The following is a 14,926-nucleotide window of genomic DNA, read 5'->3' as shown; positions in this document are numbered from 1 at the left end:
AAATAGCCTGGAGCATATGCTTCCTGTATATTCCTCCTCTCTTAGAGAGAAAAGCTGTTCTCACAGATAACAAACTCTTTTGTGATTCATGGGAATGAGGAGCCACTGCAATCTCAAACATTTCAATCAAGACTTGATGCGACGACCTCACTCAGGACTTCCTAGAGTGGTATGGGCATCTCCTCCTGATATTCTTTGGCATTTGTTAGCTCTACAGTATCCTTGGGTGAGATGACTCTTTTTTTTTTTTTTTTTTTTTTTTTTTTTTTTTTTTTGGGGAACTCTGTTTTATTTCCTATGTCAATGGCTTTTACTGATTCCATGGAAACTACCTTCAAGGTCTCATATTTTTTCTATTTCAGTTTGTGGGCAGTGTGCCTTTTGCCCCTGGAATTATCTTTTCTAATAAAATAGTGTGTGTGGGTTGAGAAAAGGCCTTTTAACAAATAACCTTTTAATCCCCTGAGAACTGATACTAAATACCCTATTTTCAGTGAATAGCCATCTGTTCCCATAAAAAGGATCCCAAGATTGAAAGAAGTAAAGTAAAATCTTGTACTTCTTTTTGTTTGAAACTGGTGGAACGTGATTTTAGGCGTCACTTGTTGAACTGAGTGCTGCTTCTGAGAAGTTTCATCCATATCAGTTCTGTACACTGGAGACAGCTGTATATTTTGCAGCTCCATCACAGCAGGAGACCTGTATTGTAACAGATTTCCTTTGATTCCCCTCCCCCGCCCCCAGTAGAATCCTTCAGATCCTGCAGTGCAGGGCAACACTTTAAAGCAGTCTCCATTGTATCTACTACCTGCTGCTGGGAAGCAAGTCAAATTTCAGTCTTGGATGTTTTGAAAGTTTGATCTCTCACCTAGAAAATAGTGCTGCTTGAACTTCAATTTTTCATATTACTGAGTATGAAAGATACTATAAACTCAAATATTCTATTCTATAATTTGTAAAACTAGCAGTTTGTACATATACATCCTGATTTTTCATCCATATTTTCCTCCTATAATATAAAGGAATTGGGGAATCTGTTATGAGAATTATTTTTATTACTAACTGCACATTACTATTGTCAAAGATGATTCTATGGTTGCTGGTGTATTTAAACCTGTACTTTAAGATTACACACCTATGGTCAAATTTTGAATTGTGATACACCCTGATTTGGGGAGAACACTCTCATGTGTGTGCGCAAGCCAAGTTTCTGATTCACTTATTGTATGTATTGTCATTGTTGTGTCGGTCCCACTTCACCTTCAATGGTCCCTTAGAATATGTGCTAACTACTTATGCTAAACTATCTGATCTTGTGTTTAGCTGTGACACTCTGAGGATCTTTGCGAAATCTGAAGAGCTCTGGGTAGCTCAAAAGCTTCTCTCACCAACAGAAGTTGGTTCAATGAAAGAGGTGACTTCACCCATCTTGTCTCTGGCATGTGCACAGGTGATTCAAAACTTGATCCCTGTTAATTTTCACATGGTATTACTAATGCGCATCAAAGAGACAGTTGTGTCTCTTCACTGGGGCGCTATATAAGGACAGGGCTCTATTTACATGCATCACATTGCTGGATTGGAGTCTGTTATACCATTACTTAAACAGTTTATAAATTGCTGAAGAGGTGACAGGACGGAGGGTGATGTGACGTTTGTATCCTAAATAGAAGGCCTAAACTGTATAAAGGTTTGTAAGTTTTCTCTATATAGAAAGATCTCTGAACCTAATCTCTCATCTCTCCCTCCTTTGTGACTTTTTTAGTAACGTGATATCTGCACCTGGAAACACTGCATCCTGAAGTTAAGGATACATCGTTTTATGTACTGAGTACTTCAAAATCAAATAGTTTTGTCTTCAGGGACACAAACAAGGCTAAACTTTAAAATATATCTACATTGTAGTTACTGGGAATACGATAAATAGTGTCTGTGTGTGGGGAAGAAATAACACTTTTCATGGCTCAAATAACTTAAATAGCCAAATAGGTTCTTATAAAACTTTTTTTCTATGACAGATTGTCCATTTTGGAGCTGAGACCCACAGGTAAGAAATTTCAATCCCAAGGGTAATTTTCTGACAAAGTTTTAAGGAACTCTAAAGAGGGCTTTTGTGCCCAGCATGCAAGTTGGTGAGCACCTCCTTCGAAGGTGGTATTAATGTAATGCCTTTGTGTGTATGAGTGATATCCTCTAGTAGCTGGTCCATAGAGTTTAAGGGGTCTACTTGCAGCTGGACAATGTAGTTTTTCTATAGCTCAGATAAGTATTTTATGTTTTAGGAGTAGACCAGCAGTCTAGTTCCAGCTTCTTAGGTGTATATGCATGTTGGATTTGTTAGAGTGAATATCCTCCACACCCAAAGAGCTTAGTGGGAGCTGAAGGTGCACAGCTCCTTGCGGGAATGGATCCTTACAATAGAACTACCCTGTCAACATTAAATATGTAATAGCTGGCAGAGTGCCAAGATGTAATACTATTACTATTTACTTACCACTTTATCTTCTGAAGTTGGGTGTACTAAGAAAAATCAATGGAATGGAAAAAGAAGGGAATCTCAGCAGCTAGACTGAACACGTTATGAATAATCATAAATGTTCAGTAGCTATTTCTGCTGCTACAAGATGAAAACTGGTGTGGATGCCTGCACAGAATTAAACAGAACAGCTATATATTGCCTGCCAGATCCAAGTTCCAGTTCTTGCGGGTGTTGGTGGACAGGGGGGAGAGTTGCATGACTTTGTTTAAAAAAAACAAAAAAAAACAAACAAAAAAAACTCTTAGAATTTTTCATCTGGGTGGCAAATTTAAGAATTATTTTCTGAGCAGGAATGATTAGTGTCAGGATTATTTTCTATCAGTATCTGAGAAATGAAATGTCTGAGTGTTTTTAGCTGTTTATATTTATTTTTAGAAAGCTGTCTGATAACCTTTGAAGGAGTCAAGATGACATTTTCCCTCTCCCCCACCCCGATCAGTTTTTAAAGTTTTTTCTTTTCCTGAAAGCAGATGCTCTTGCTCCCTTGATAATAAAGGGTGATACTTTTCAAAGAGAAGTTGCTATCTTACTTGATATTGTCACTCTCTTCTCTTTGTTTCCTAGTGATGATTGGAAATATTACACATTTTTGTGATATATATTTTTCCATTCAATTTGAGTTACCACTCAGCTATGGGTCCTGGTCTAACAGGAAGATTGATTTCTACACCTGCTCTTATGATACAGGGAATAACTCAACTCAAGATCAAAAGTGTGTGTGTGTGTGTGTGTGTGTGTGTGTGTGTGTGAGAGAGAGAGAAATTAAAAACAGGCTTAAAGACACTTGTGTAATCAGCATGGCAGTTTGATCAACACATTAGAGGGTTGCTATTTACTAGGGTTTCAAATGTTCATCCTTAAATGCCATGTTTCCATAATGGGAAAATCAGATCTCATCTCAACAGCTATGGCAATGCCACAGCAGCAGAACTGTACTGTGATTGTAGTTAGGGAGTTAGCTTTGTGGGCACCATGAATGGCTGTACTCATGTTTGTATGGTAGAGAGCCCAGCTTTTCAGGGCTCTCTGAGTAGTAGTGTCTAGGGGGCAGGTGGATGTGGGACATGGGAGGAGCCAAAGGATATTTTGTTGGCTCTATGACAGTAAGGCTGGGCTGGTGCCTTGGGGATGAAGTAGTCTCTATCGAGCAGCATCACATCATTGCTTATAGCTTGGGATTGAAGGTTCCTCAAGAGCTATCCAGTACACAGTCTGATGCTTAGGTGGTCTGTGGATTTGGCCATAAGAGCCCAGTTTTGGAAGGCAATGCATGCTTCCTGCATAATATGTATTTCCATAGATTTCAGGGTGCTTAACACCACCATAGGATGAGACCTAAAACATTAGAAGAAAGGTAAATGACACATGCTTGCCAGCTGTCTGTGGTTGTACAAATCTGGCACTTCATAAATAACTGGTGTGTGCTAGTTCAATGAGAAATAAACATCCCATGAAATCTGGTGATTATTCTTTGCCATTGATTTTGAATAGGAGAGCCATTCGCATGTTAGAAGTTTGACAGAAATGGAAGACTATTTCCCTATTAGCTCTCTTAAGAATTTAGCCCAATATCTGTAACAGGCTGGCTGGCCCTTTTAAGGGAGTTGAGCTCAGCCTTGCTGTGATGGAGCAGTTATCCCCCAGCTGCTGCTGATTGGGTGGCTTACTTATCAATGACCCCAGCTGTGAAAGGGTCAGAGAGGGCTACATAGAGAGTGAAACAAGGGCCACTTCTTTCTCCAGGAAGGACCTGGTGGAGGCAGGAGGCAGGATGTCGAGAACCACGGGGAGCAGGTTAGGTTTCTATGGGAGACTGAGAGATTCGGTCTGTAAGAAACAGGGAAGTCCCTAGGAGAAGCTGCCAGAGTCCTTGGTAAGGGGAGGCAGTGGGGAAACCTGCTAGAAAATAGGGCCTACAGGGATGCCCTAGAAGGCAGTGCTCAGCCCAAGGAGCAAAGATGAAACTCTCCACTGCCCACAAGTAAGGTTGTAGAGCAGGGAACTTCGGCATATCTTGAAAGGAGGGGCAGAAGGGTCACTTACTTGCATTCTTTAGCTGGACTTCTGTTACCCCAGAAAGGCACTGAACTTGAACATGACCTAGTGGGAGGACTGAGCCATGGAAGAGAGAAACAGACACAGGCCATCCTGTCGACTAAAGAAATGGTCACGAGCCACTAGAAATGAGGACCCCTAAATTCTAGTGGCATGCCATGCTCTGACACCAGAGGGTGCTATGGATTTAAGAGCAGTCAGCTATGGTCTGATTGATCAAGTTCTCAACTTTCATTTTTTCACACTTTTTTTTTGATGGTCAGGCTGTCTAAAAGGGGCATGGATACTGAACTGTTAAAGTTGTCGTCGTCGTCGTCCTACTGAATGCAATTCAGATATAGGAGCCCCCACCTGCTTTAGAAGACCATTAGCTTTTTGTGATTCTACCTCACAGGTGCAACTAGGTAGTTTTTAATGTTGAGCAATCCCTGCTACAATGTAGCTGCAATGAGCAATAGGAGGGGTATATGACCCAAATACATCAAATATGTGTGGGTTGATTTTCCTGTCCAGAATATATAGTGGGTGTGCACTCATGGGTGGGTACATGCGTGTATGTGTGCGCACACTATATGTGAACACACAATTATACAATGATCTTTAGCACGTAGGCAAATAAGAGAAGTGGTTTTTGTTTTCATCGAAGTCTGGTAACAAAAGCATTTGAAGAATCATGATGTGAGTAATTCCCCTGAGATGATTTCTAAGTGCAGACAGTATATTCTGTTCATTCTCTGAGTACAGAGACAACTTGCACCACAAGTTTGTAGCAGCAAAATGAATTGGCCCCCAGGCATCTAACTGAATGTGCAACAGAATCCAAACTTGGACAGGTCCAGCAGACACTGCATCTAGCAGTCCTTCAGCATGTATTTGCATCAGTACTCTTACAAGATGAGAATAGCTATGGTGAACTTAATTTCCTAAACCAATTCCTAATTGTTACCATTGTCTAGAGGTCTGGATTCCCTGCAAAGTTCCAATAAGCTGACAAATGCTGTTTGACCTTCACTTCAACAGAAGCCAATATCTAACTCAAACCATTTACCCATGCAGGAGAAATGCATGTATGCTAAGTTGATTATTTCACATCTCCTTGATGATTTTGACCTGAAGCCAGTAAGCAGCTAAATATTCCTAATGGGTTCTGGTCATCCATGATTTCTGAACAGGTTACCTTTCTACATGCTGACCTTGATAATACAGCACTGGGTATAACTTGGTGTGTTCTTCAAGAGTACTTCTTCTAGTCTGTATTCAAGCAGCATAGCTAGTGTTACTAGGGAAACTGCTTCCATAATGTCAACTTGACCAGACCATTGCTGTCCTATTTTATCATCAAGCAGACAACATCAATGTGTGACAGTATATCTTTTAAAGAACAGGAAGATATAAAGAAGTTACTATATTCATTTTTTTGTTTAAATGTAATAGGTTTTTTGTTTTTTAAATGGAAGACCTGAGGTGATTCTGCTGGTGATGGATTTTTCCCTCCCCTCTGACTACAGTGAATGCATTTCCTGTTAGTAATTTTTCTAGAACAGCTACTTGAGTTAATGGTCACCTAAAAAGAGCTGCTGTAAATACCACTGGAAATCTTTTTCCTGAGTGCTGAGCACCAAATCTGAATAGTGGAGACCGGTGCAAGCTGAAAGTGGGTAAAATAAGAACATAGAAATGCAAGATTTTGTATAATTACTTAGACCACTGACTGGTCTGTTTGCCTTTTAGGACAGTAGTAAATGTCAAAACTCACTTATGCTTAAGTGATCATCTTACCACTTGAAGCATGAGGGTTGAGAGTCATAACTTTTATTCCTCTTATAAATGCTGCTGTTCATATAAACAGTGCACTCCTTCTGAAATTGCAAGATTAACTACAGCAGAACTTAGGAGTGTGGAGTGGGAGGAAGAGGATCTGGGTTCTGGTCCTAATTTATTCCACTGACTCTGTGTGACCCTACAAAATTCACTTGACTCTACTGCACTTCAACACAATTTTACAGATGGGGAAGTTAAATACCTACTTCATAAGGAACTTCTGAAACTTTGTTAATGTCTGTAAAGTGCTTTGATCATCAAAGAAAATCTGCTATAGAATTATCATTTGATGTTGTTTGCTTAATGTTCCCATGGGCTGAACTATGTGGGAGGCTGGACATAGAGGACTTCTGCTTCAGCCTCTTGATCTGCTTCTCTTCCCCCTTCCCACCCCTTTTAAACTGCTTTCTTGCAGATTCGGGCTTTGGTCTGAATTAAGCTTACGGGTTCTTGCTGATCAGTGTGCATAGTGTAGCTAAGGAAATAGTACTCTGCAACAAATAGTTTTAGACTTGTGGGTCCAATGAGGGAGCTGTGTGGTATAATTAAATTGGTAGACATGAGCTAGAGAGCTTTAGTTTACTTTGCTTGTCTCGGTCTTCTGAATACTGGTCACTACTTAACTGACTGCCTCCCTGCCACTTCTTCCCATGTGTTTCTTCTCCCCTACCCTCTTTTTTCTTTTTGGCTTCCATTATGTCATTAAAATAAAAAAAATCTTGAACACTTTGCCCAAATGGATGCTGTTGCTGCATCAAGGGTTAGGGTTGGAACAATGCCAGCTGTACAACATATTGCTATCTCTTCTGTCTCGCTGCTGATCTGATTAATCAGAATTCAGAGACTCTGCAAAGTGTCTGGATGACATGAATAGCACCATTACACCATGAAACATTTGCAAACCTCAGTGATTCGGTGACTACAAAAGACTAGCTCAGGACTGCTAGACACTTCCATTGAACAGGTCAGACAAGTGGTGAGGAAATACTGGAGGATCTTCAAGGTTATAAGCCCTGTGTTAAAGCAATGGAGGATGACTGGAGGATCCACACTATACAGTTAGCATACATTAATTTAAGGAAAAGCTTCTAGAGCACAGTCTGAATTTCTTGGTCAAAGTATAGTCAAGGTCCAGACTCCAGAGAAGAAAATAACAACAACAAAATAAGTAAATAAAATGAGTTCTTTGGGTCCATTCAAAAGCATCTGGCAGTCCAGATTTGGCACCGCGGTCTGCATAAAGATTACCCCGTCCTAGAGGAACAACTGAAGACAGTGCTGCGCACTTGATCTGTGGCATCCACAGAATGCACAGACCAGTCAGGGATGCATGCAATCTTCTGTTTGCCCTAAATTAAATGAATGCTTGCATTCTTTCAACACTTTGAACTATCAACTTTGCCTTGAATCAGCTCTTCCAGAGCTGCTGTTTTGTTTCTCTGTTCTACTCTTCTCAGATTATCCTTTTTCTTTTCCTCTTTTCTTGGTTCCTCTCTGTTTTAGTTTAAGCCTTTTTTTCTCTCTCTCCTAGTTTCCTCTTTTGTCTTACCTGAATTTTACCTTTCTCTTTCTCCAGTGTCCCACTTTTTCTCTTGTCCCCCTTGTCTCCACGGATGACGTCCCTTAAGGGGAGTTCCAAAATGTAATTGGTGATAATCATAATCTTTGCCCTGTAAATGTGCTTTCCTGTAGAATACTGAATCCCCGTTTTTAAAGAATTTCTATATAGATGGATAATCTGATCACCATAGCAACTCATAAACATGTCAGGTAAGCAATTCAGAATAATTACATGTTTTTGAGATGCCCACAATAAGAGAGATTTTGTACAGCAAGATATTTTGTTAGTGCCTAGAGTCCACTTACCGATAGAAGTGATGGTCTTTGACATCCAGTTGTCATAGGGGGCTCTGGATACTGTACCAGAAGATAGAACCATTTTGTTTGATCTTCAATTTTTCAGGCTTGTTAGTGACTCAGATAATATGGAGAGAGCACTGAAGGGCTGTACAGCATACTTTGAAAATAAGAACATTCTAAATCTGGGGTTTATCAACCTTAGCAGGAAGTCTTTCACCTTTTCTGCAATAAGCTAGTAATAAAATTGACCTTTCCTTTCAATAGACCATTATATTGCTCCCTTTAAAAGTCTGTCAGCATTTTATCACACCGTATTTTCAAGAGGTTTTTGTTTTGTTTTTTTGTTTTGGCTATGAAATTGCTCTAGGATCAGAAGAAATGTTCTAATTTTGCTTATGGTGGTACTAGAAATATTTTCAACAGTGTCAACTTTAACAATGAAAATTCTACCTAGTTTCCTAGATTTTTAACTTTGCTTGGACTTTAAAACACAAACTAACTGAAATAATAACTTGCTGTTCTTGTCCATTCAGTTTGTTGCTTCCCAGGGTATTTTCTTTCTATACATTTGTAATGCTTATCTCTAAGTAATGCATACACGCATTGTATTTACCTTAAGTTTTAGCAATAAAGAATTAATAATCAGTTTCCAGTTATCTATTAAATACTCCTGATAAAATCACTTGGACAGCAAGAGAAAATGGCATGCAATAATGTGCTACAACAAATATGTTATCAATTAATTATGTGGAATATTTCTTTCCAGATGAAGCAAATGGTATAACAAAGAAAATGGTTTTACTAGCTACACATCAGTTCACTTGCTTCAGGGAACAGCCATTTGAAAGACCAGAGTTGTCATGTGTTTTCAGTTTCTATGGCACCACTAGCTACTTTTGACCCAGTTTCCATAATCTAGTTTATCTACCCATTCTTGTTCTTGGATGAGGGGGAGATTTTCAAAGATAGTATGTCAGAAGGACCAAGGCAGCCTTTCATCTACTTCAATGAGCTTTGGAACTGGGAGGCAATTTAATCATATTTAGGACACTATATGAGTAATGTAATTTATATTTTGAAAATCTCTTGCTTATTAAGAGCGTATTGTTTGCTTCCAATATGTAAAGCTATATATACATATTTTACTACAGAGACGAAAAGCCTCAATACAATGTTGATAGTAAAATGATATTTAACATATAAGTTGATTATTAAATTTAAAGATATATAGCTTTCAGCAACAGTGATTAGATTTTTAAATGCCAGTTTGCTGGGATTTAAACCAGTACTGCTATGAACTACTAAACTAGCTTTCACATCTTTCCTTGTTGGAAAGCCTTGTGGGGGATTAGGTCCCCCAACCCAAACAGTATTTCCTTTCTTTCATTTGCCATTGGTCTCCCACAACCCGCTGTCTGATCCTTGAGTTACATTTTGGGCCTAATTTAAGATTGAAAGCAGGGAGCTTGGGTGAAATCCTGGCTCATAGAAGTCAATAGCAAAACTCCCTTTGACTTGAATGGAGCCAGGACTTCATCACTTGTCTTTCATGCACTGCCCGGGTATGGTGTTTATACAAATAGTAAATGATTATTAATATAGATTTATTGAGGCTTACACATATGAGATGACTCTGAACAGTTATTAAATCACATCAGAGCAAGTATAGTATATAAAATAGGTGTCATTAAATATTTGAGAAACTTAAGTTAGAGTGACTCCGGAGGACCAACTTTTCAACCTGAGAATCTAAATTAAGTTTTGTACACTTCCAACTGCAAAATAGTTGACTAAATAAATGTTCATTTGGGACCTGATTCAAGCCCAGTGGAAAGTCTCCTATTGACTTTCCCAAGGACTTTGGATCAACCCCTTTCTGCACGCCTAAGGAAGTTCTATGTATGTAAAATGGCTAAAGTGCAGGCAAGCAACATCAAAACACTTGGCCCTGAATGATGATTAATTTCTATTTAGCCACAGATTCCATGGCACAACATTCTTCATGTACTTCTCTCTCCTAATACCTCATTGAAATTGGATGATAGATTCAGAACTTCACTTCTTTGAAAGATTTAAAAGAATGCTTAAATCAGTTAAAGCTGCAGCAAGTTGTTTGCCAGTTCTGAAGCCCTTCCAAAATTTTACACGAGTGTTTGCTGGTCATGGGCCTAATGACATCGTTTTAATTTCAGGTGGAGAGCAGATTTAAAAAATAAAGAGAGAAACGTGCAGAAAATCTCACCATTTGAACAGGTGAAGAAACAAACACTCTGTACTCAACAGCACTGCTGAGAGGCAAAGGAACATTCTGAGCAGTCATGATAGTCTGGATGGCTTTCAGAATGTTTTATGCTTGAACTTGATATTTTTTTAAACATACAGACTAATTTGGTTCAGATTATACTATTAGAAGCCAAATTCTCAACATCTGCAATATGAACTTAATCTTGCTAGGTGCTGAAGATGCTGGCCCTGGTCCAGCAAAACACTGAGGTTCATGTTTTAAAGCTAAACATGTGCATAGTCTCACCGATGTCCATGGGGCTATGTATGTGTCGAAAATTAAGAATGTGCTTAATTGCTTTGCTGGACTGGGGCCAGAGTGCTCAGCACCATGCAGGACTAATAATTACCTGAGCACATCTTACCTGCCTGTACCAAAAACTGAGCGTGTATCTAGGCTTGATTCCGCATGCTTCTTATGTAATTGGCAATTTAATTAATCAGGCATGTCACTTATATCTCTTTGTCTCTGTTTTCCCCCCTCTACAAAAGGGAGATAGTATTCACTTGTACAAAGTGCTTTGAGATCTTGGGATGAAAAGTGCAGTATAAATGCTGATGAGTAATTTGCTGTGATTGGTTGGTTATTCACACAAGACTACTTGGGACTGCTCACTTAAATAAGTAACTGCATGTGTAGACTGGACAGCAATTTGCAGGTGAAAACTGCGTGCTTAAAGTATCTCTAACTATGTCCAGTAATTGAGGGGGCCAATTAAAAATTTGTACCTATGAATATTCATAAGTCTGCTACACAAGAAGCAAATATAGAGAGAATTTTGTTAACACTGGGTTCCCATTCTTTATTTTAGTCTTGTGCTGCTGAAGTTTTCATCCAGATACCTGGTATAATATCAAGAAAAGCTTTGTGAATGAGAAATCCCAGATAAAATTTCCATTGAAGTTTGGATAACGCTGTTGTGCACCTAAAGAAATAATTTACAAACTTATCTTCAAATCTCGTCCAAGTCTTAGAATAACATCAGATCAATACGCAGACAATGCCCTTGCTTTTGCCTCAGAAGAAAAGAGCTACTGATGCTGACAGCCTTGATAAAGGTTTCCAGTTGGTCCAATATGGAATAAATTACCTTGAAGAGAGAAACTTTTTCCCATTAATGCTATTAATACGATACATTCAATCAACTGTGTCTAAGTTTTTAATAATGCATTATAGTATAGAAAAGGGATCATGGAGGAATCTACTTTTACTGTTGAAAAACCTCTGATGTACACTTTTACATCTCCTGCATTTTCTAAGAAAAGCCCTCTTCAAAGCAAGAAGTGCATTTTTTTTTCCAGCAGTGTCAAAGTATTGACTGAGGGAAAAGTGAAATGGTTTAAAGAAAAATGCTTATGTAAGTTGTTTAGTAAAAAGTCATAAGGAAAAGCAGGAGTGAAACATTGTCATTTTTCCAGACTGATAACTATGGCCCTCTTTCAATTTTTAAATGTGTGTCTAATGAGACAGTCCTGATGAAGTTGTAATTAGAACTAGGCACATTTGTGAGAATAGGCAGTGTTGCCACCCTCCAAGTTTAAAAGTCACGAGTGAGATGCTATAAAATCATGAGACGGACTTAAAATGTAATGAGATTTTTGAAGAATCACACTGGCTGCTCAGAGCAAAATTCCACTTCCTTTGCTTGATCCTCAACGTGAAGAGATGCTTACTTGCTCTTCTTCTCCTCTGTTATTTCCCATCAATATTTTTCCCTCCAAAGAGTTTTCCTCATTCTCTTTCCCCCAACCTTTTTATTTCCTTTCATCTTTCTTCTGTCCTATCTCCCACCCCTTTACTCTCCTCTCTCCTTTTATATTCACCTACTATGTCCCCCAGGATTTGCCTACACAGCAGCTAGGAGCAGGCTTCCAAGTCCACTTAGACAGGCACGAGCTATCTCCAGTTGAGCTAGCAGTGTGAATGTTATGGCCCCGGTGGCAGCACAGGCTAGGTACAAGCCTGCCTGACCACCTGGGTGGCTAGCTCATGTTACATTGCTATTTTTGGTGTGCTAGCTCTGCTTGAACTAGCACATGTGTCTATTGAGGCAGAGAGGCATACTCCTAGCTGCACTGTAGACCTATGGTGAATATCCCTTCCTGCCCACTGACAGCACAGGGGTAACATCAGAGAGCCTGGCTTTAAACGTATTGGAAACGAAGACAGCTTCACTGCCAACTGAAAAGTCTTTAAGGAAATAGTAGCCATTGTAAATGAGGGCAGCCTGACTTTTCTCCCATTTAGAACAAAGGTGGATGGAAGCCATTTTTATTTTTAATAATGGCTCAAAATCCTGAGGTGACTTTTGATGATCACCATGAGTAGTTTTAAAAAATGACTAAATTCATGAAACTCCAGGTTATAAACAACTGGGGGTTGTTTCTTTAAAACTTGTTTACTTTAATCACGTGGCAATGAACACCTGGGACATGAGTTCTCTTCATGAAAGCTTTGATTCTGCTGTGAGGCCCCGTCTACTCCCATTTGTGTGATATTGCAGTTCCGGTGTCCAAGTTTCAGGGTGTCTTGAAAAGCCATGTCCATGGGAGGAGTGGGGGATGCATGAGAGATTTAGCATAAGGATGGGATCCCCTCTCTATTCTATGTAAAAGAAGAGCCCCAATCCTCTCAGTTCCTTTTTTCCTAGCTGCAGTTTTCACATGACTTGAGATAGCCAGGAAGGTAAGTAGGTAACGTGAATGCACAGGGGTGACTCTCAAAGAACAATTACTGGTAAAAAAAAAAAAAAATTTTCTTGCACAAATTGTCAGTTAATGGGGACTTTTTTTTCTCCTATTGTCTGTGACGGTGGCTTTTTAAAAAAAAATCTTTCTTCTCCTTGTGCAGTGAGCCAAGATGTATGTGCACAGTAGTATTCTTTCATAGCTCTGTGCTAGTGATGCTGCTGAGGCTAAGGTTGATTATTATGAAAGGCTGACCTTTCATAATAAATCACATTTTTCAGCTTTGAAACTTTGACACAGATGTGGTCATTTCCCTGTTGAGAATCAGTTGTCATATTTACTGCAACAGTTAATAATAATTTCTGTTCAGGGGTTTACCACCAGGAACTTGGTTTAGTTTGTATGTTACCAAAGAAGGTGGGTCGATAGATTGCCACCTTCAAGTATGAAATAAAGTGTGCTTCAGTTATATTTTAGCAATAAGAGTATAGTATTTTCTGAGAGGTTCAGATTTTCTTGCCATGTATGTTGCTCAAGACAGCTTTCTTAAAATCCAGACTTTACAAGTAATTAGTACTGAATGAGAACCAACTGCTTTGATTTTTGATGGGGAGAGAAGAAACTCTTTAAGTGATTGATATTTTAACATGAGTCTCTTGCCTAGTATGGTGGTGAGGCTACTTTCTTATTTTGTAATATTGTTATGAGCTGAGTCAAACCTTGCTTTGGGCTGAGTTAAAGCCATGTTCAAACTGAGGTGTGACTGCACCTTTCACTTAAGATAGTTGTAATAAACACTTACGGGGCCAAACCTATAACAAGGTCTAATAGTCTGCCCAGAAACTAGCACTATGAGGATGGAGGAGTTGAACTGGGTGTGATGAGGTGTGTGTGAGGCAATGCAAAACGCACAGAAACTGAAAACGGGGGGGGAAGGGGAAGGGTAGAGAGAAGAAGGCCAGGCAGTAGCCAGGGGGAACTGTATGACCCTGGAAAAAGCCAGAGAAACAGCTTTTGGGTTTGTTGGCTGAAGAGGCTTAGGGTTGCAAGCTAAGAAATTGCTCCTTTTTGTTCTTGGCTCCTCCTGCATTTGCCGGAATTTTTTTTTAAAGCAGACTTCATCAATTTCTATTTCCAGCTGAGACATTCCCAGTGCCCTGAACTTTGACTAGCTTCTTAGGTCAAATCGGAGCAAAAATATCTTATGAATAGAACCAAAACCTTGGTTCTGAACCCTGACTCTAGATCTAAGTTTCAATCAGAATTTAGTTTGTATTATGGAAGCACCCAGGAGACCTAGTCATGGACCAGGACTCCATTATGCTAGCTTCTATACAAACACAATTAAAAAAGACTGTTCCTCCTCCTCCTCCTCCTCCTCTAGAGTTTGCAGTCTCTAAGACAAGAGGTTGATACAGGTAGACAGGGAGCACAAGGAAAGAAGAATTTACTTTATAATGAGTCAGATATGAAAACATCAACATCTGGGAATTCCGGGTCTAGATCTAGATTTTGGACAGTAAACTCTGGGAGGGTTTGAGTCTAAGGTTTTATTTCAATCAATGATAGACTTCACTTGATTATTTGCTTAGTTATTATTCCTCAGTTCTGAGCTACAAGCTCTGCTATTCATGATCATTTAATTTACCCTTCTTGGAATAGACATTTATTTGCTGTTAA

The 14,926-nt window shown here is 39.2% G+C and overlaps 1 long non-coding RNA gene across 1 annotated transcript; it reads left to right on the top strand.

Annotated features, from left to right (window-relative positions):
* Window positions 1–10,467: 10,467 nt before the first annotated feature.
* LOC137155596 (uncharacterized) lies at window positions 10,468–11,948 on the top strand. The gene is made up of 2 exons (XR_010920562.1): window positions 10,468–10,528; window positions 11,371–11,948. It is a non-coding gene; the product is annotated as an uncharacterized lncRNA (long non-coding RNA).
* The last annotated feature ends 2,978 nt before the right edge of the window (window positions 11,949–14,926 follow it).

Source organism: Emydura macquarii, unplaced genomic scaffold (assembly GCF_026122565.2).
Source record: "Emydura macquarii macquarii isolate MOO-44397 ecotype Brisbane River unplaced genomic scaffold, CSIRO-AGI_Emac_v2 contig_1363, whole genome shotgun sequence".
Taxonomy (NCBI): Eukaryota; Metazoa; Chordata; order Testudines; family Chelidae; genus Emydura; species Emydura macquarii.
This window is presented reverse-complemented; position numbering and strand designations above follow the sequence as displayed.